This window comes from Gambusia affinis, linkage group LG04, assembly GCF_019740435.1.
Source record: "Gambusia affinis linkage group LG04, SWU_Gaff_1.0, whole genome shotgun sequence".
NCBI classification, from domain to species: Eukaryota; Metazoa; Chordata; class Actinopteri; order Cyprinodontiformes; family Poeciliidae; genus Gambusia; species Gambusia affinis.
In genome coordinates this window covers 3,998,569-4,021,111 of record NC_057871.1, presented here as the reverse complement: position 1 = coordinate 4,021,111, position 22,543 = coordinate 3,998,569, and the positions used below count along the sequence as shown (strand labels likewise).

Here is a 22,543-nt window from a genome sequence, read left to right as displayed (position 1 = left end):
TTTAAATCATGACTAAAGACCTACCTGTTTATAGTTGCCTTTGATTAAAAACAACTAGAACATTGATCAACATATTTGACATTGAATATTTTTGATGATTTTAATTATGACATTTCATAAAATGGTACAATTATATATTTTCTGCTTTTGAAGCACTTTGAACTGCATCACAGCTGAAACGAGCTTTGGAAATAAACTTGACTTGATGTGTTATAATGACTACTTTGTACAAATTCTCCAGATGTGCAAAACTAGTAGAAACACATCTTAAAAAGTTGTAATAGCAGCAAAAGGAGAAAAGAACTGATTCAACAAGGTTGAAATACAAATGCACACCACACTTTTGAGATTTTATTTGCTAAACAAGTTGAATACTTTATATTTTTTCCTTCCACTACACAAATATAATTACAGTACTTTGTATTGCTCTATCACACACAAATGTGAAAAGGGGGTGTGATCGAACGCAATTTTGCATGAGACTTTATTTTGAGCCAAATTTAAGGGTATATAATTCCAAATATAATGTCTATTACATAATGTCTCCATTTATATTATGCAGTGCAAAAACTGAACTGATCTGTAAGGAGAGAAGAAATGTCACAGTTTCCCACTTTCTCTATGCATCAGCTCTTTCAGGCTTGAGTCAGAGCACCTGTCAACAGATTGTCCATCAGCAGGTGCAGTTGAGAAACACTGCTGTTTGCATAACCACACAACCATCACCAAAAGATGATTACAATACTCTCTATCATCGCCCAGCATTATCCTCTTCAAAACTGAAAACCCTTACAGGGATGTCTTAATTATTTCACGCAGGAGATGCAATAACAAATCGCTTTTTGCTATTTGTGGAACATGTTTGTCCACTCTCCTTCTGATAGGTCCCATTTAATCATGTTGTTCTGTTTCCTAATTAGCAGAAATGCAAAGTGTCTTTGTCACCTGTGGACAGCCAAGAGGGCTAATTTGGGCTTTTCACTAATTGCCACGGTAACGAGCCTCCTGCGCCTCCACTGGGGGTGGGGGTGGGTGGAAGGCATGGCATGAGGAGGACTGGAGGATGGAAGGATGGAGGGATGAAGACACAGCTCTCCTCACACGCGGCCGAGGTGTGAAAGAACGCGGCAGGCCAACAGAACGCAGCCTGGAGGAGTCCAACAGCAGGGAGTGGGGGACAGCCTGCGCTGTGAAAAAGCCCCAACACCCAGCTGAGAGGGAGGAGGATTCAGCTCTGGCCAGTTTTTGCTCTCTCTCGCAACTTTGATGAGGAGATGACTGCGTTGGTTTGGATAATAGTCTGAAATTTTTCTGATAAGGACACCTGTTATTGCTATCACATGATTGAATACAGATTCCCACACAATGTCCCCTTCTCTCTTTTTTTTAAACTGTTCTTATTATAGAATAATCCTAGGAATAACTCAGCAGGCAGATTTTAAAAGAAAAGCCCAGGGTGTAGGATTCCTAGGGGGAGGTTCACTTCAATAAAATAAAGCTTTAAGTTCAGTGTTATTTGCTAAATTATTTAGATTTTATATTGGGTGTTACTTTTGACCAAATACTGCTCACTTTTATGCACTTTTTAGAAACTAAGCTAATTTGCAATGATTCCATAGGTTACAATGACTAAAACAGAATAAAGTTAACTCTTATTAAACCACAACAAAGCAAAATAGACAAAGTAATAAATAGGAAAACACAATACAATACCAAATAACACATTGGCTGTTTGTTTTTCTGATGTTTCACTTAACCCCACCTCACAATTCCCACTGGATGGGCCAAGACTCACCGAACAACTGACTCTAAGTGGAACTAAAACAGCCTTGCCATGTTAAATATTTAGAAATAACTATGAGGTTTTCAAATTTCATGAGATTTTTAAAGCTCCTCTATTTCTTCTGGTTAGTCCAAAGATATGCAGAACTGATTCAGATCTTCACTTGCGTCTGGAAATACTTTAGCTGTTGAGACTTGTTGATAGGTTCACCTCTTACCAATCAAAAATAGGGACCAAAAGTAAAAGACAACTGAGAGTTTTAAGTGAGACATGACTTTTCAAACCAATCCTGCAATAGAATCCAATACCAATCAGTTGTGTTGAAACAATCAGAGGAAGGGGTTATGACAAATCATTTGTATTTCAGTGAAAAAATAGTGAACTAATAACTGCACCTTGTGGTGCATTTGGATTTGATAGATTTGTCACCTCTCTAACCTTGCAAAAATTGAGATGATAATTTCTGAATAACAATATCAGTTTAAATGTGTTGCTCTTCTTTTTAATTCAACTTTGTAAATCAATACAAATGCAAATTAAATCAACTTGCACGGGAAAAATTGTGTACATATAAGCCAAAACCTTAAATATGATTTAGGTAATACAGTCATTTTAACACTAAATGAAAAAAACACTAAATAAAATAAAAATGTCATAAAAACATATAAGGCACAACCCAGGGGTGGGCAGAGCACTTTGGGAGGGAGTCATGTCAATGTTGACCTAAACTAGTTTTCCATTGCTTATTTTCAGGAATACATTGCAGTGGACACCCAAAAAAAAAAAAAAACTAAATTTGCACGTGGACTGGTCATACTTCATGCAAGAACCATTTCTGCCTGTGTATCAACAGGTGCATCCCAACACATTACAATGTTGTCAAATGCCAGTTATTTTACTCATTTGGAAAATAAAGAATAATATATATATTGTATAGATTTAATATAATTTTAGTGATCTGTATTTCTGTAAAACCAGCAAAACAAAGTTTTTCAAAGAAAAAATTATGTTATGACCATTTTTTGGCTAGACTGCTGACTCGACAGTTCTTTGCAAGAAGAATAAGGCACAAACATTCCAAAAGAAACTGAGTGCTCAGAGTGTTGCATACAAGCAAATTGATAGAAAGTTAAGTGGAAGGAAAAACTCTGGCTAAACATGGTGGACAAGCAAAATTAATAAAAGCAGTTTTGTGACATAGACTTATCCAGAAGAAAGACCGCAACTACTGCATCCTGTGTTAAGTCAACCTCAGAGGCATCTTTCTTGGGCCAAAGAGGAAAAAAAAGACTAGGCTGTTGCTCATTGGTTTTTAATTCTTCTTTCTGATTGAAAGTAAATTTGGAAATTAAGATCGCAGATTCTGGAGAAGAGGAGAGGAACAGAATCCAACTTGCTTTAGGTTCAATTTGTAGTTTCTAAAGAGAGGAATGATATGGTAAACCATGTCCTTTGTTGATGTTACTCTTTTGGTTTTTTTCTTATGTTCAAAGACATAAGGAAAATTTCCACCCTGCTGATAAACTTTATGGAGATGATCATTTGATTTTCCAGCAGGACTTGCCTGCACAACTAAGGGTACCATTACTAGCTTTAATGACCATAGTATCACTGTTGCCCAACAATCTGGCCTGACTCAACAAAGCAGATGAGCTGGAGGCTGCTTCCTTCAGACTTCACAGGAGGCCCAGGTTAATCACCTCCTTGACACACCGATGCAGTAGTTAATGCAAATGGTTCTTAAAAAAACATGCAGTGTGATTCTATCAATCAGTGTCATTGCTTTTAAACTGTTTTGTAATTTGTTTTAAACTTATGCATATATTTAAATTTTTATCTACTTTCAAGTAGAAAGTAGATACAAATTTTTGTGTTTTGCATATTTCTGCCCAGGTCCCTCTTGAAAATTAGATCTGGATCTCCATGGTGTCTTCTTCATTCCTGGCTAAATACAGGAATGAAAAAATTAACAAAATGATGGGGATTTCATTAGCTGTGAGTCAAAATGATCAAAATGAACACTTAAGTCGATATATGTTTTTCTGGAACTGAATTGCTGAAAAACATATTTTTAGAAAATTCTGCCTTATTGAGATGGACCTGTAAATTGTCTTGAGACTTTTGTTCTGAATTTTGAAAAATGAATTATTTGATGCATTTTCCTCATATTAATACGCATTCATCTTTTCCTGCTGAACAATAAAGTAATTCTCTTAATCTCTGCTTTGTGTAATAAGGAGTCAGAAATGTTAGCGACATTTGCATAATTTAACTACCATCACTTTATTTATTTTCATTTTTGTTTTTCCTTACGAAAAATGACAGGACTCTGGATGCAATTCGACTCCATCAATATGGTTCTCTTTGTGTTTTCAAATATCTATATTTTCTTTTCAGCAACGCGCACTGAAAGCCTGGGGGCACCTTGTCCGTACGCCGCTCTCGGGGGCGAGCTCCTCCAATGCGTGCGCGCGCGCACGAGGGAGAGCGCGTGTATGCGTGTGTGTGAGAAGCGTGTGAACGTGTGTGCCGAGTGTGTGTGTGTGTGTGTGTGTGTGTGTGTGCCTGCCCACGCGCGTGTGTCTGCTCTGCTGTTGCTGCCCTTTGATCCCTGCATTAGTGTTAGTTAGGGGCTCGGAGACACACTTGCACCGAGAGCAGCCATAGTCAAGACACGGCAACAACAACAGCGAGCGGCACCTCCTCCGCCCGTGTTCCCGTTCCCCCCCTGAACAATACACTTTAAACCGAGCAAAGCCAGGTGCACGACCGAGTCCCTGCCATCACTGGCGCCTCCAGTCTCAATGGGAAAAATCCTTTTTTCTCCTCATCCCCAAACAAGGACGAGAATGTGATTAAAAGCGGGGGGAAAATGCCAAGGAGGAAGCAGGAGCAGCCCAAGCGCCTGCCTTCACGTAAGTCCTCCGCTCGACGTGTGCGATTTTAGCCGCTCTCCGTGTGTTTTGCGCAGTAGTTTAGGGTTATAGAGGTGAAACAGACAAAAGGCTCGGCGTAGGTTATTTCTCCCCCCTTTTTTTTTTTTTTTTTTTTTTTTTTTTTTTTTTAGGTCCGAGCGAGGCAGCCATGTTGTTGGCAAATGGGTAACGTTAGCCAGGCAGTGAGTGGATAAACGATACGTGGCTTTAATAAAGAGCAGAATCGATGAGAGGTCCGCTACCGCTAGAAAGGTTGCGGTCAGTTTGCCGTATGTGTCGGGGCGGTAGTGTGCGGCATAACGGGCGAGCGGTTTCGGTAACGTCTTCGGTCTCTCGGGTAGAGAAAAGGGGGAGGATCTGGGAGTCTGGCCGCAATAAAATGAAGGGTCAGCCGGATCAGACGAGCCAGAGTCTGGCTCCCCTGATCACCCCGGTGTTCTCAGTTAGCCTCAGCGCTATATAGCAGCACCCCTCGGTAAACTTCAATTCCCCGGCTATAAACGGCTAACTTTCGCTTCAGTTTTGCTGCTCCGAGCTCGTGGAATCGACTCATTTCGCGTTTGTTTATGTCGTCGACTTTTAATTTTTTTGTTGTTGTTGAAAAGTGATAAAAATTCTTTTTATTAAACCCAAATCCATATATACATTTTTTACCCCTCCCTGTCTACATGAAGGCAGTGTCAGAGACATGGTCGGTCACCTGAAGTTCAGGGTTTTTCCCCCCTTCCTTCCCTTTGCAGCCATTCATTGCAGACAGACTCCGATCAATAACGCGGTTAGAAAAAGGAAACGGCACTCAGGCTCAGATACGCTGCTTGTGCCGCAGCAGAACCCCATTATACTTTCCGAGGAGTTTATTTTAGTCGGTGGTTGGCTTACTTTTGTGCGTTTGACCCTTACTGTCTTCGATATTCTGCCTTTATCAGTCTTATATATATATAATGAAATGCTGCAATAACGTACTCCGGCCGCTGGAGGATTCCTTAGATGTTTAGGGGCCATTATTAGTGACATTTTTTATGCTGTTAATCATTTCTGCTGAATGCACGCGTAGGCAAACAGCTCAATTAGTCATATTGATATGCAAATTTCATGAATAATTAAGTGATTCAGCTGGATATTTTTTTTTCTTTATTTTATAAATGTCACATCCCTCCAGATGTTTTGCATTGCAGCTCATTTTGCTCGTTTGTGCCCAGCTCAGGTGTTTGACCGGGGGTGAACTTTGGGGGAAAATTGCAGAAGCTGGTATGAGGCAGAGATGTGGACAGTAGGTGCAGTGATTGGTGGTCTGAGTGGAAGTGACTGACAGTGTGGGAAGTCACATGAATGGGCTTCACAGCACAGAGCTTGGTTTTGATGTATAATGAAAATAAACCATAGCAGTCTTTATAATACCATCTGGCATCAAAGTCTTGATTTAGAACTCTGTTTTGAGTGTGTTTTAGTGACTTTTATAGGTTCAGAGGTTTAGTGGCTAATTACTGAATTTTGTAAAGTGTTGAATTGTCTATACTTATTTTAGTTGATTTTCGTTCTCTTAAAGTAGGCATTTATTGATAGACCACAACCTAGGTTGCCCTAAAATAGTAATCTTTTCTTTTCAAGCCTTTAATATTTCTGGATAGAAATATTTCACATGAAACAGGAGCCTGTGGCGCAAAGACCAAAAACTCCCTAACTAAACCATTTGGTCTTATGCTCTGGTTCAGAAACCTGTAGAGGTTAGTGCTTTAAAAATCTAAGAGCCATTTCAATTCCTGTTAGCAACACAGCTGAGGGGTTTTGCTGAAGTTTTAATTGTTTAATTTGAGTTTGGAGATAAGTTCAATGAAAAATCAGAAAAAATTAATATCTTAAGTTCTAATTTGTAGCTTTAATTTGTGAAAAAATTCAACCTGAATACCTATTTTTAGGTTAAATAGCATTTGTTTCTGTTTTAAATGGGGAACGTGTTAAAGTTTCCAGTACAAACATGGCCTTTTGGCTGTTGAAAGTTACTGTTTCTAGGTAGATAACTGACATTTTTTCTGACTAGAGCTGAACATTTGATCACAATAACAGTTCGCACAATAGTATCACAAAATTGTCGGTTAATATGTTCCAAGTGTTCTAAGCTTTAATTTTACATGCTAATATAATATTTAGCCAGCTGGACAGAGTCTCAGAGGAGCAGATGCTCACACTGGGGATGAGTAACATTGCCCAAAATGCTGAAAGAGTGAAGGAAACACAGACATCACCACTGCAATATTTACCAATATTATCACCACTGCAAGATTTTTATTAAATGTCATGCAGCTTTAATTTTGATAACTAAAAAGTTGAACATTAAGCAAAGATCATTTGTTAAACTTCATGACAATATTTCCCCAAAATGTTAAAATTAAGCAATTATTTTATCATATTATGTCACAATATTTTTAGGTTTCGAAGTAAACTGAGGGCCCTTAAAGATCCCAGAATATCAGCCTTCACCTGTCTCCTTTGTTAACTTTGGTATGATTTCTTTCTTCAAGTTCTTTTAACACTTTATCAAACATCATTGTATTGAACTCTTTGAACATTTTTTTCCATAATGCATCTGTTTTAGAAATAACAGTAAAATGACTTTTTCTATGTTTCAGATAAATGAGAACTGTAAAAACAGCCCAGACTTGAAGCTGCCTCTATGTGACTAGAAAGCTACAAATACAGTAAAAATCCTCTAGGTTAAAGGCCTGAACTTTGTATACATAAAACTAAGCAGATAAAACAGATTAAAGCTCACTATTTTTTTTCTCTCCACAAATATAGGGGTCAGCATATTACCAATATCTAATTTTAAAATAACAGTTGTGTCCTTCTTAATATTTGGATTAAAAAGCTCTGATTTTCTATTAGTTGCTAAATTGCTATCATTAAATTTATTTATAGCGGAGCTTTATGGAGTTGCTTAGATGCAATATTTGGCTGGATATTCTAAATCAAGTGCCATGTATTCATTCTCTGCATGCAGATAATAATTTTTTGCCACTTAGCTACCCATACCTGATGTATAGCTTTAGTTGCTGAGATGCTAAAGCACAATGTGTGTGCAGGGGACATTGGGATGTAGTAAAGAGTCAGGAATATGTGGGTTAATTATAATTATTATACATTTTCAGTGCATTTTGATATGTTTCCTGAAATTATTCACCCTCAGTTTTGACAAAAGTATGAGAGAGAGCAGCCTATGTTACACCGCTCTGCAGCAGGAAGATTTCAGTAACACCAAAACAAAGAGAAATGATCACAAAGTTGACAATTTGATCCCTCTTGAACTTTATACTAGCAATCCGCATTAGCTGTAGAGTTTGTAGACTAACATTTTCCAAATCCTGGATGTTTTCTCACACAGAACATGACTTTTTATAATGATAAAACAGAGCAACTTCGCTGTAATATGTTCAGTTTTTCTTTTCCTTCTGATATCAGACTTTATTGTAGTATTATATTCACTCATAGGAGCTTCTTGCATGTTTTGTGGTTTGTCTGATCATTTGAAACACCTCAATGAATCTGAAAATGACTTCTTCACTTTGTGAAAATCTTCACAACTGGATGTGGCAATAGTTGATTGGGAAAAGCTCAGCTCTTTTCTTCAGATCAGCTGATCATCTGTCAAGCATTAAATCAACTGATTTACGCTTCAGCAACTTCTGAATTTTGTTGTTTTTCCACTACGTTTGTAACAAATAAACCATATAATATATTATCTTTGGATCTCTTTCCATCGCCTGTTGGATATTTGTCTACTTTTTGTTATTTGTAGTCATTAAATGTGTGGGACTGTGATGTGTTACTCTTGGAGCAAAGCTGTGTGCTCATTTTTGTTACATCTCTGGGACCTTTCTCCATTAATTCACCAACCTTGTCAACACCAGCCGTATTCATGCCCTGGTCCTAATGAGGCAGGATGTCATTTCTGGGTTAGGTGAGGTTCGTGTCTGGATTAGGCATGCATTTGTTCCTGTTAAGATGTTAGTTTGTTTTTGAGGCTGTGTACATGCAATTTGAAAGCAACTCCCTCCCATATATTTGGTGCATTATATGCCTGTCTGTGTATCTGCATAGCTTGTAAAATACTTTTGCAGATATCCTATAGCAGGCATAAGATGTGTACGATTTGGTATCTAATTGTTTACCTAGAAGACTGATCAGATAGATTATCCAAAAAAGATGAAAACTTTATAGGTCTATTTTTTTTAATCCTGTAAAGAAAACAAAGAAGTATTATTTCAACAGAAATATTTTGGGTTTTAATACAAGACTATTACAAAATACACACTTGTTTCTGCTTGGTTATCTTATAAATTAGCCCCAAATAGAGATAAATATGTTTCATATGGTATACAAACACAAAGTTGTGTATATTTGGGAAAACGAAGCAAGAGAAAGCCAATATTGAAGGAAATCAATGCAATGTTGTCTGGTCTATGCTTGTCTTGACATGCTAACATCTCAATATCCAGGCAGCAGACACTAAGTTTCACAGTAACATGTCTTAGATTATACCATAGATTTTTGGCAAGCATTGCTAATCCAGCTCACTTGCTTTTGCCACTCCTCTGACTGCATTGTGAGAAAGCCGGGCAAAGAGACACGTTGGAATTGGTGATATAATTCTTTCCCATTACGAGTGAAGATTATATCACAAATATAGAGATGTATTCTCTGCTTAGATGAGACCAGTACTTTTTAACCCACATCCACATATCGTTTGCAAGTCTAGTGTAGGGCCTGAAATGGGGCCTGTGCTCCAATCACAGAACAGTATGGATTTGTTGGAAGTTTTTTTGTTTTTGCTTCCTGTTTTCTTCTTGCTCTGGCCTTTTTGATGTGTTGAAATGCAGTTTTGGTTACAAAGACTTAATCCATTTTTATAATGGCTGTTTTTTTTTTAGTTATTCTGGATAGTTAAAGCTTTTTTGAGTTCCAGTGTTAAATGTTACTTAGAAATTAGGTTTTTTTTTAACTTTGAGAAGGCATGCTTTTGTTAACTTTTAGCTTTTTGTTGGATGTTTGCGCATCCTGAAGACTTAAATTAATATACCTAAAATTTATTTCCTAATTGAATAGAAAATTGTAAGTTGGTCCTAATTACATTAATCACAGGTCTTAAATTTTCTCTTGGCAGGACTATTTAATCTCATATATTCCATGTAGTTTGTTTTTTCTTATGGTACTTTTCTGTCAGGCAAAAGTTTGAATTACATGCAGACATCTTTATTGTGTTTTGTGACGCGGGGCAGTTGAGGTTACCACTAACTAGCTGCTAACATACCCTTGATAGCTATGTAGCTATCTTTATCGCATCTATCGTTGGTAAGTGTAAATTCTCTTTCCAGTTGGCTGGACAACGTTCGTCTTTGCCAAAATATAAAATTTTTTGTACATTTGTGTTGTGATACAGACCTTAAAATGAATTCATAATCTTAAAAAAAGTCTTAAAAACTCTTATATTTGAGTTGGTAAACATGCCAGAAATTTTGAAACCAGGTAGTTGAAAGGGGTTACATGAACCCCTTTCCACTACCTGGTTTCAAAATGACAATATTATCATTTATCGCAATAATTTCTGAGACAATTTATCGTCAAGTGAAATTTGTTATCATGACACCCAAGTTTTGGAAAAAGTTTAGGAAATCTCTTAAAAAGAAAAGGCCAAGCTAACACACTGGGTTTAGCACTGTGGATATGCTGTCTCTGACCCAGGTAGACTGTTTGTTATGCCCTGCCTGCTCTGCTGATGTCTGTTACAGATGAGGAAAGTTTTCTTTAAGGATGTCATCCTCACGTGAAAATGAAAACAAACCTCCGAGTGTTTGTGTGTGTGTTGGTGTGTCTGAGGGTACAGAAACTGGCAATGGAGGTCACAGTGCAGTATGGCGCCTTCACTCTGACAAGCACATATGACCTTTGGTGCCACAGAGGAACCCAGCATTCACTCTGACCTTGGTCTTTATTATTGTTTATATAATTTCTCAGTCTAACTACGCCATCCTAAAAGTTAGGGACTAGTTTAAATGCTTTTAAGTTCCAGTTTTATGACCGGCGCTCTGAGTCAGCGAGAATACCCAGGGGAACACTTTTATTCCCTTCTCATCCCTCCTGATTATTTCCATTTAAAATGTAGAGATGTTCATCATTTCTGGACTGAATTGAAGGGTTTTTTTCCCCCCCGTCTGCCAATAGCTGAGAGACTTGGTGGCTCTCTACCTTACTGTAATGGTGGGTCACTGGCTACCTTCCACTTTTTATGATTATAATGACCTTGGTAGGGCTAGGGCTTGAAAACATTGGATTATAGGGAAAATGAGAGAAGGGTTTCCATTTCCCTCTTGGCATCAAATGTTCGGGGCTCTTTCTGCCAAGAATCCTCCACCTCACCGCTGCTATGTTCTCCCTAAGCTGACTGGGGCTGGGGGCGCGTGCTGGCAGGTCCGATCGCACAAAGCTCAAGTGAGAAACCGAAACACAGCCTTGAACTTGGAAATGCATTGCAGGTCAAGGGAATAACGCTGTGCGTCTTTAACTAACCGCACGTCATCTTGGGTACATAGAAACTGCTTTCAATTAGTGTTCATATTCAGCTGACAAATTACATCCCATCGTTTGGTCTTTTTTTTTTTTTTACTTCATAGTTGCAGAAAACACAAAGTTGTTTGAATGAACAGTTTGTTGGGCAGAGTTTAATGGGCCTGGTTTCATAGAAGTAGCAGAGCCTCAGGGCTAGGATCAATATTTATACACAAATGTTAACCTTATTTTCTACTTCAGACAATTGGCGAGGCACACAGACGTGGAGGCTTTACAGCACTTAAAAATGAAGGACTGGGAAGGGAAAAAAACTTACTGTTGTGTTTGAAAGTCAAGATGAATGTAAAACGGTCAAATAATTGACTTGAAGAAAGGGGTTTTAACCGGCTTCATTTTTATTTTACAAAACTGGAATTGGTTCCTTTGACTGTTATCATTCAGCACCCTGATAAAGATGTGTAAAAAATGTCAGAATAAATTATTTTGGAGACTTTGTGACCCCAAGATGCCCCTCTTTGCTGTTATTCTTTTTTTCTGCCCTCCTCCTCTTCTTCGCTGCACAGAGGAGCAGCTGAAAGACCCAGTAGTGACCCATTTTCAGTTAACTGGCAGAGGCCATCAGATTTTTATTCACACTGTTCTCCTGTCTCATAGAGCTCGTGATATAACAAGGTTCTCTGGACTGTTTTGGAACTGAATCAGGCCCACAGCATCACAGATTTAATGCCTAAATGCTTCCGAGCCATCTGATCTTTACATACATTTGTAGGACAGACCAGAAATGTATGGCCTATCCTGTGTGGAAATTGAGTGACTTTCAAGACACCACTTTTTAATTGTTTGATAATTACTGAGCCAGTAATTTTGTTTAAAAAGTATTAAACAATAATATTGTTGTTTCGAGAGACTATGCATAGTGAGACACAACAATAAAAACATAATAAAAACCACTTAGAACCAAAATCATAAATGAATTTGATTAGGATGTTTCTAAATAAACATTAATGATCAAAATGGAAAGGACCAAGCTTAATTCATCATGTTATTGCTTATTGCGACAGATTTAGTCACCAGTTCATCTCAGTGCAACACAGAGAGACAAACCTGCATGAACACTCATACCTGCCACTTTTTTTTGTTTTGTTTTTTTGAGTGACAAATGAACCTAACAGTTGTTTTTAGACTGTAGGAGGAAGCTCCTCTGTGGTCCCCATGCAAGCACAGGGGAGAACATGCAAGAAAAACCTCAAACACATTCCAGGTTTCAAACTCCTAACCTCCTTGCTGCTGTGCTACAAACAGCCGAGTTTGGGATATTTTGCCTATGTTTATTAGAGTCATTTGGCCCCAGATTTCACACAAGGAATCAGTGGGTGATCTAGATCTGAAAAGACTCAACAAACTTCTCTTTCCAGCAGGACTCGTTCACAGTTCAGGTGCTTGCAAAGTCGGAAACAAATAATAATAGATTGTGTTTCTCTTTCCTGCTGCGTGGCCAAACATTCACAGGGAAAAGTAATTTCTCCAACTCTGCCACAAACGGCACCAAGTCAAAACTTTTCACGAGGACAGATGCATTGCTGGTTTGTCTGCCAGCAGCAGTTGGGAGGAGGAAATCTGTAAAGAGTTTGTAGAAGAAAGAAAAAAGAACTAGGATTTTCTCCCTTTAAAAAATCTGGTTCAGGACGTTTTAAAATGACATTTCTTTCCCTGAGTCCTACTGACCTGATGCACAAATCAATAAAATCATGTTTTGATGCTTCTAACATTTACAGAGAAACACCGATATTATTCATTCCTACTTATGGATTCTACAAATTTTGAATGACATTTAATGTAAAGCTGTTTATTTTTTTTTTGTTTTAAAAAAAAATCTGAGTTGTTTATTCTCCAAGTATATATGCTTTATCCTGGAAACGTATTATTATTTTATGTGCCTTTGGAGAACTTGGAGAGTCAAAGGTGGAGTACCACTTTTGAAATCCCCCTCTTTGGGATCATTATGAATTTCTCACATTGCAAACTAAGCCCTAGAAATTAATGAGCAACATGAAATTAAATTTTTCTTGACTTCAGCATGCTGACAAGGTTCTTAATGAATTAAGAAGACACAAAACTGGCAATTAATTAAATGAATGTAGTTATTTCTCTCTCCATGTGTAAATGAGATTTAGCATAATCATCCAGTTTATCCCCTCTGTAAGCATGGAGTGCAGGATCCCTGCTTCACAACTCTCACTTCGCCTGATTCATCAACTTACATATCAGGTGGCATCTGAAACAAATGCACATAACTAAAACTGCATAAAAGCCTGGTTATTTTAAATTAAAATAGGCCAGTTCCTATTCTTACACAAAGCTCCTTGTTTATAGAAACTCTTTAACCACATTATAAAATTATGTTATGGGAAAAAAATCTAACTCAGAGTTTCCGTTTATGTTGTGATCTATGTAGTAGTTGCTTAGCCACATTTATTAAAATTACTGTTAATACCTTTTGACTGCAATTTTAACTTTTTGTCATGTTGAAACAATAAACATTCAGACTGAGTATTCTGTTCCGTTGAATTTGCTTTAATCCACTGTTGAGCACTGGTAGCTAAAAATATAGCTGCGTTAACCCTAAAGTGCTAATCATAAACATTAGCTCTGCTAGTGCTAAAGCAATTACCAACAAAACATCCAGTTGCTAATGCTAAAATTCTAACTTCAATTCAAAACATATCTGCCTTAGGATGACTGCAATTTAATTTGAGTCTTTCAAGAGCTTAATTCAAATTACCCCGTGAATAAAAGTTCATATACTGTAGAACTCTATTTGTCCTGTAGTTCTCAGCTAACTTTGTTGTTATCCCATTAGCAGATTAGCAGAAATGTGTCATTTCGTCATACCTCTGGCTGCATGTTTAGGGTTGATGTTCTGCTGGAAGATGAAGCAAAAGCTGTGTCCACTTTTGCTGCAACAATTTTCTCCAACCACTGCCTTGCAGTTGGCTCCATTTATCTCTCAATCAGCTCCCACTAGTTTCTGTTCTGATACTGCCGCCGCTGTGTTTTGCCCTGGGAATGGTGTGTGTCAGGAGTCCATGGAGTTGTTTTCAATCTCATTTGACCAGAACACCTTCTGACATGTGTTTGCTGTGTCCTCTACATTGTTTTTGGCACATAGTAAATGGAATGGCTTGTGGCAAACCTCCAACAGGACTTCCTTTATCTTTCAGGCCTGATTTGTAGGGTGAACTGTAAATAGTTTAGGAGAGGATTGCTGCTGCTTCTTCAAAGTTACTGTGGGGTTGTCACTCGGCTGCTTCTCTGATTAATAAGTTTAGGTGTTCTGCCATGTTTGGATGGTTTAGCAGTTGGTTCTTCCTCTCTCCATGTTCCGATGATGGTTAGAACAGAGACATTGGAGATGTTCAAAGTTTGGGATATTATTTTCTAATCTAAATCAGCTTTAAACGACTCCACAAATTTTTTCCTGACCTACCTGCTGTGTTCCTTGGTCTTCATGAAGCTGGTTGTTCTCTGATTTTCTCTAACAAACCTTCACAAAACTTCATAGGTAGACTCTGTTCACTATTTAGGGGAATTCTGAAGGCAATTATTTACGGGGATCAGAGTGTAAATGCACTTCACACTTCTTTTTGTTGTTTGGTTTTTTTTTAGATTTTTTATGTGGAAAAAGAACATTTCGAGACCTTGTGTCGTTTTCTTTCCACTTCACAATTATTTTCTTCTTTGTTTTGGTCACAAAATCCTAATAAGATAAAAGTTGGTGGGTATTAACACTTTTGCAACAAGCTGCACATCAGGCATCTGGGAAACATTTTTTTTTTTTCCATTTAAAGTGAAGTTTAGCATCATCAAACCATTGCTCTGTGTGATCGCCTCATCCCAGTGGATGATGTGCTGGATTTGATACCCTAACATTCTTCCTCTCCAATTGTGCTTATTACAAGACAGTCAAAAGTATTTTCTCAGATTTTGCTGCTACTGGCTTTATTACAGGCACATTGTTTCTGATTTTTGCCTGCCGTCACTTCTTACCCGCGCTGCACAATGAATCAATTTCATTTGATCAAGAGCATACGGTGCTGCCCTCCCAGCAGTTTTGTGGATCTTGTATAACAGAAGAGGAAAGTATTTTTTTCTTCTGAAAATTGACATTTCAGTTATTATTCAGCTGAAAAACAAAACTATGGAAGAGAAAATGTTCAAAATAAAAACAAAAAATTGAAATGATTGAATAAGTGTTCACATCCTGAAGCTCACCTTTTCATTGAGTCTTTGCATTCAATTTGAGGTACATCCATAATTTCTATTCTTATTTACATCAATTAGCTAAGGCATTAGATTGCTGAGGATTAAAAGAATCCTTTGCAATAAAAGTATCAGTTTGAAGAAGGATACAAAAACTCTGAATCATCATACATGCACTATGGATGAGAGGGCAGCTAATAATAATTTAAAAACATTTTGAACAACAGTACCTAAACTGCAGATGTTTTTATTCACAAAAAAGACCATATTTTGGGGATTGTTGGTTTTACTATTTTTTCACTGTCCAAAGAAATTTTCAATAAAATCACAAAATTTGAAAATATGATAAAATGCGCAGTTACTGTGTGCGGTTTAGTGATACAAATCACACTTCTTCATGTGACTGGTGTCCTAAAGAAACATATTACAAATGACAATGTTTTTTAAAGAGCAGTGTTTGTGGTGCTATAATTGCTGTCAGAGCCATACAGTTACCTAAAAAGAAATATATATATATATATATATATATATATATATATATATATATATATATATATATATCTATAAATATATATTTGTGTTATCAATCTGTGAAGTTTATTTTGTAGCAGCAGCAGTTCAAGTGCTTTACATCATAAAAACATAAAAACATCATTCAGTTAACAGTTGTGAAAATCACATTACATTTTTTCCATCATTAAAATAATTAATACACATCATATATGCTGGTCAGTGTTCTAATTATTTTGGTCCAAAAGCAGCTCTGCACAGGTGGAGTTTCTAGCATTGGTTTAAAGGAACTCAGTGTTTCAGCTGTTTTGCAGAAAGTTTGTTCCAGATTTGAGATGCAGAGAAGCTGAAAGTTGCTTCTCCTCTTTTGGTTCTGGGAATGCAGAACCATAAATTTTATTCATCACTTTTAGAGTTATCATGACAATACTACAAAATATTGTCCACACCTAAGGTGTTTTTATGTTTACTGCACTTATTCTCTTACATTTTGGGTGCTGGATAAAGTCCAGTTCAGATTCCAGAAACGATGAAAAAGGAAACCAGAAAATGCTCACACTGTCTGCTTTATGTGCCTGCAGATTATTTTACTGATCAGAGATCAGTCTAACCTGAAACCACTGGGCCAGTACCTGCGTCTCTGCTTGGTCACCATCAGACCTCCACCCCCTTTTCCTTTGTGTGGAATGGAAGTGCCTCAGTCTCGATAACGATTTTTTTTTACCCCCCCGTGTTGACAAGTCACAACATGGAGATCTACAGCTCGGAGAGCAGCCCTTTGGCTACGTAGAGCCCTGCTTGCACTGAGTAATAGCAATCTCACAGGAGTAGCAGGCTTTCAGCTGGCAGCAGTTCATACGGAACAGCTCGCCGGTGCAGCTGGGAAAGACAGAGCATGAGTGGAAGAGGGGAGCGAGGGGCCGGTGGAGATGGAGGGAGGGAGGAAGTGGAGAGGAAGAGCTGTTAAGAGCTTTGGGCGGTTTCTCTGTTGTTGTACCACACAAGTGCATCCAGGCCCTGCAGGACGAGCCTTTAACAGGCGTGAGGGATGGAGAGCATGAGAGGAGTGGAGGAGGATGCAGCGGAGGAGTAGGAGGAAGCTTTGGTTTGGGGAGCTGAAGCCGGCCGGTCGTACCAGACGCCTGATCCGAACATGGATGGGATTTATTGTTTGCCTCTGCATCACTAAAGGCATTAAAATTACTCTGAGAGATAAAGAACTTCCTTGATTAGAATCCCCTGCAGGCTGCGGATGTGGTGCATCATTAAGACAGGCTTCAGTTCTTACAGTGCATTCACACCAGCCCTGTTTAGTCCACTTTAATCCTACTAGTTTGTTTGCCTAGAAAGTCCGGACAGTTTGGGGAAGTGTAAATGCCAATTGAACTGTGAGGTGGACCAAAAAAGTGAACTCTGGTCCTGGAGTTTCACCCATAAAACCTGCTAAACCTGGTGGTAGAGGCGGTGTGTCAGTCCAACAGTGTGTATTTTGTCTTAAATGCTTTTGTTACATAAATTCCACGAACAGACCCAGTGACGTCTCCATTTTTAGTTCTGGTGCATGATCAGACATAATTTGCAATAATAGCATGAGGCCAGTTCAAAACGCTATTTAAGACGCTCCATTTCTGTTTACATTTTCTGAAAAAGCAAGTTGTGGTCAAATAGGCTTTGTGTTGTTTCGTTTTGTGTTGCAGCACCATGTATATTTTAAGGATAACATTGAATAATACAAACTAAATACTATTACACATGGAAAAGCCATTTATAGATTTTTATGATTGCGTCACAAGCTACAGGTTAATCTCTTCCTATTACTGTTGTTGCTGCTGGTGCCTTTATTGGGGAAACATAAGATATTAAACGTCTTAGCTTGCTTACTGTAAGTTCAGTGTTTTTCTGCTGGTGATACTTTCAAATAGTTAAAATATTATGCCACACTTAAATACCACTCTGCATTTCAAAATCCAAATAATTGTTTTTAGTTAGCTGCTAATGTTGAGTTAATATCAATATCCGTAAGAACATCTGTATGATGTAAGCTAATTACAAACAATGCCAATGATAAGAGGTATGCTGCACACAAATTAACAGAGCAGCGTAGGAATGTTGAAGCATCTGGTGCCGACATGTTGGGCCCCAAATGAAAATGTGCTTAGGGTCCCAAAAAGGCTTGGGCCAGCCTGGCCGCCACAGCTTTTTCAAAGGGTTTGGTTTGTTTTCCACAGAGCAGTGTGAAAGAAAACTGCATCAGCTAAGAATGTAATAAATAACTTTGGTCCTCAATCAGACCGAGTCTACTGGATTATCAGATGTGAAAACTCTCCTACTTTCTGCTCCTCACTGTATAAAACACTAACTTTGCATGAAAAATTAAGATTTAATGCTTTTATACACGTATCTCTGATCTGCATGGAGGTCGGCCAACATGTTGATCTTTGTCGCCCTCGCAGAACTCCCTCCACAGCGCAGTGCAGTGAGATGACCTCACTTCCTGTGTGGGTAGAGGAGGGCAGCAGTGCTCTCGTGCGCACAGAGACACACTTTCCCTCCTGAAGCCTGGCTCCGGTTTCCCTTCGGTGCTCAGGGGTGGGGGGGCCTCAGCCGACCCCCGTCTTTTCTCCTCGGCATGGAGGAGTTTTCAGCGTTTTCACCTCCCCTGCTGGAGTTTTAGGGACAGAATCGGGAATCAGTTCAGAGAAGAGATTAAAAGTGCGGAGGGTTGTTACAGACGGAGCAGTGTGTGTTCATAAAGCAGCAGGCACTCTCCAGGGAAACAATAAATCAGCTCTAAACGGATAGTGGAACTGTTTTGGCTCGAGTGCAAAATTCCTGAGAAGTTAAAATCCTCTATATGATGTCATCTCTGTCAGTTATTGATGCTGAAAATGCAGGTAAACATCTCGACTGATTCATTGTCAGGTTAACTCCTCCTTTGCATGCTGCAGTCAGAGCTGCTGTTACAATAAAACAAAGACGGACTGGATCCTAAAATGAATTCTTTAACAGTAACTTTTAAGGGAGGTGTGTAGGTTCTTTCAGAGTATTTTACAAAAATCCAAGCTTAATCTGATTCATAGTGGCCTAAAAAAAATCACAGAATTACTGGAAACCCAATGATTGGAACCCCTGCTGTTAACAGTTTGTACAACCCCCTTTTGCCAGTAGGACTGTGTTTACTAATCTCCCAAGGGTTCTTAAAATCAGTAAGATTGCAAATTCAGAAATCCGAATCCCACTCTTCAAATCTGAAATAAGATTTTCCATTTTAGGTCTTCAATTATATTTTACTTTAAATTATTTCTTCTTCCCCTTTAGTTTCATTTTAAGATTCATCTGTACTGTGATGTTTTACTTCTACCTGAGGGTATCAGGGAATATTAAAAGAACTTCAAGCCCCAGGATGCAGGGAAGCAGTTTGCTCGCCACGTTTAAAGAGATTTAGCACGCATTCATACCAGCCCTGTTTGGTCCACTTACCTCCACTTTTAAACCTGTTTCTGTTTAGAGAGTTATATTAAATCATCTTATGTTATTCACTACCAGTTATAGTGATGAAACACATTCTCAACCACTGAAATATACATTTGCTTCTGTATATAGTTAAAGGTTTAAGTTTGGTAACCTGAATGTAAAAGCACTTACATTACATATGGAAAAATGCTTCTTTAAGTCGACATAAGTTTGTCGACAAAGTTGAATTATTCACTTTGCCAATGCAGAGTCATGGGGGAGCTGGTTTCTGTCTCCAGCAGTCATTGGGTGAAACAACCTTTCACACACTCACACACGCCTCAGGGCAATTTAAAAAGATCAGTTAAACTAACATTCATGTTTTGTGACTGTAGGAGGAAGCTGGAGTAACCGGGGATCATCAGATCACTGTTCCACAAACAGACCCACTGACGACTTCATTTTTAGTTCTGGTTTTATTTTTAGAGACAGATCCTCTATTGTACTTAACAGTGGGCTTGAGGTAGTTATCTGCATATTCATCTTTTTGTTTAAATAAACCCCAACAGGAGCGTTTGTTGTTGAAATGCTCATTCTTAGTGTGATCAAACTAAACCATAAGGTTACAGTTAAAATTCCAGCTGACATTTTAGAAACGCCACGTTTACATTCATGATGGTAGAATAGAACAAGGTTGAAAAACAAAAAACGAGCACGATACAAAGATTTGATTTTTTATTTTTTTTTATTATTATTGTGAGAGTTTGACAGAAGATGATTATGGCCAGAAACAAAATAGAAGTCTGATATTAAAAATTATTTCTGGTAGAAACTTAGTTCTCCTCCTGTAAACCTTAAGTTGGTTACTCCCAGGTGCCCATCTACATAAAAGTAAAAAATCTTGTTTCTTCAGTAGACCTTTTCCGTAGATTGTTTTTGCTAAAAGAATAAATTTGAGCTTCTGAAGTATCATTGTAAAGAACGCTAATAAATGTGGCCAGCACTGTAACTCCATTCTTCCTCTTTCATTACTTTCCAAGGACATTTGTTCATTTCATATAGTTTCTTTTTTTCTGCTACTTATGTTATGTAATCACTGTTTTTTGAATTTAAGAAGAAATATATCATGTGTTTTTATTCTTAAAATATATAAGCAAACAAAGGGGGACAAATGTGAAGTTTCTAAAAGAGTTGACATCAGAAACGGCCACAGGAAGATGTGAATCAGACGGCCCGGCTCGGTAATTGCCTGTGTTTTTTTTTTCCCACACCACACGGGTCCTTTGAATGGGGGCCATGTTAGCTCAGATTGCCATGTCATTAATCCCTCGTACTCTACAGGGGAGTGGTCAGCGGCAGATGTGTTTGCGCTTACTCCAGAAGGTTTTCTAGATTAGGACAAATCCTCCCCGAAAAAAAAAACATTAAAAAACCCCATTTGGCACGCACGGCCGGATCGTGTGGACTCATAGCCGGCCAATGACAATGACGACCATCCCTCCCTCGACAACTAATTCTTCCCCCACTTCCTGATTTTTTTGTTTTGTTTACTTCCTAATCCCACCCCCACCCCCACCCACCTTGTGATTCTCAAAGCGTAACTCCCCCTCACTCCCCTATGTTGGTTCGGACCGGTCAGCGTAATTGTTTGGAAGCTGGCTTCTGTCATTTGCATGTAGCAAGCAGCCACTTTTCCAGTTTCAGTGGTTTGACCTTGTTGTACCTGCCAGCCAGAAATGAGATCATCAGAAGAGTAGACGAGAAGCTGACATCTCTCCTCCACCTACCCGTGGCTTTAAGTGATGGTTGTCATAGCAATCATTATGCCACAGAACAGACTCAGTGGGTGAAGGATGGCTTTGAATGCCGCAGCCTCGGGTCACAACCTGGTTATGACAGAACAGATAGACCTACGGAGGTTGGCTGCAGACTGTAAAGTAAACAGCTGCATACGCTGCTTGTTAGGGCTATAAATTCTATATCCCTATTTGAACAGTTATGGCAATATTCCCTTTTTTATAGCATGAAAATGGGAAGGCAGGTATTGGTCTAACTGAGAGGAGAGGGGCAGCGTGGTGCAAACAGCGCCTCCCATTCACATCAGCCGCCCTGGCTAGCATTTAACATGGAGATTGGAAATGGAAAAAGCCCCTCAAAACCCCCACCATCCCACCGTCATTCTCCCTGGACCTGCATGTAAATGAGATAGCAGTGAGCATTTCCTGCTGTGCCACAACAATTCCTCTCCCTTTTGCTCGCTCCTTTCTTTTTTTAAGTGATGGCCTGGAAGCTCTCTCTTGCTTCACTAGGACCAGTTTCTAATAGTGACCCCGTCCTCACTAACTATAGCCAAAATCCCAGGGTTGAGTTCCTTCTGCCAAGTCTGTTCAACTAAAACGCTTTTTGTCCTCCTTGCTCTTTTTCCCACTTTCTCTCCTGCTGTATTTATTTGTTGTTAATGTTGCATTATTAACCTGCCGAATTATCTCCCAAGTCTGTCCTCACCTCCCACTGGACCTTGATTGTGTGACCGCTGTAGGGCCGAGCGTCCCTCCTTACCAGTAGGACGATTTTCAAACAATACATGGACACTGTCCGCGGCAACCTTCCACCCTCCTACTGTCTCTCACTTCTTTCTTGCACAGCTCCACAGCGGGGAGATAGTCTGTTCATTTCACACTCATTCTAAAGAATGCACCCTGTCTTCTGCTGAACGTTGGAGCAACATCCACATCTCCTTTGACAATGGATGCTTTGTTGGCCAGCGGGAAAATTTGACAAACTCACATTTTTTTACATTTTTTTTATTGACTTGCCTTATACAATAATTTTGTTTGAAACCACATGAAATTTATAAAATGAATTTGTGTAACATAGGTATGGGACAATATGAAAATTGTCACAGAATAATTGTATAGGAAACATGTAACTCTATAATCTTCTATTTAAACCCAATAAGCCTTATTTGATCTTAATGCTCAGTTGTTTTGTGTGTGTGTGTGTGTGTTTTTTTGATGTGGACATTTGTGCTACTAATTAA

At 38.6% G+C, this 22,543-nt stretch overlaps 1 pseudogene; it reads left to right on the top strand.

The window, feature by feature from the left end:
- Window positions 1-4,186: 4,186 nt before the first annotated feature.
- LOC122829211 overlaps window positions 4,187-22,543 on the top strand; it is a 39,515-nt pseudogene continuing 21,158 nt past the window's right edge.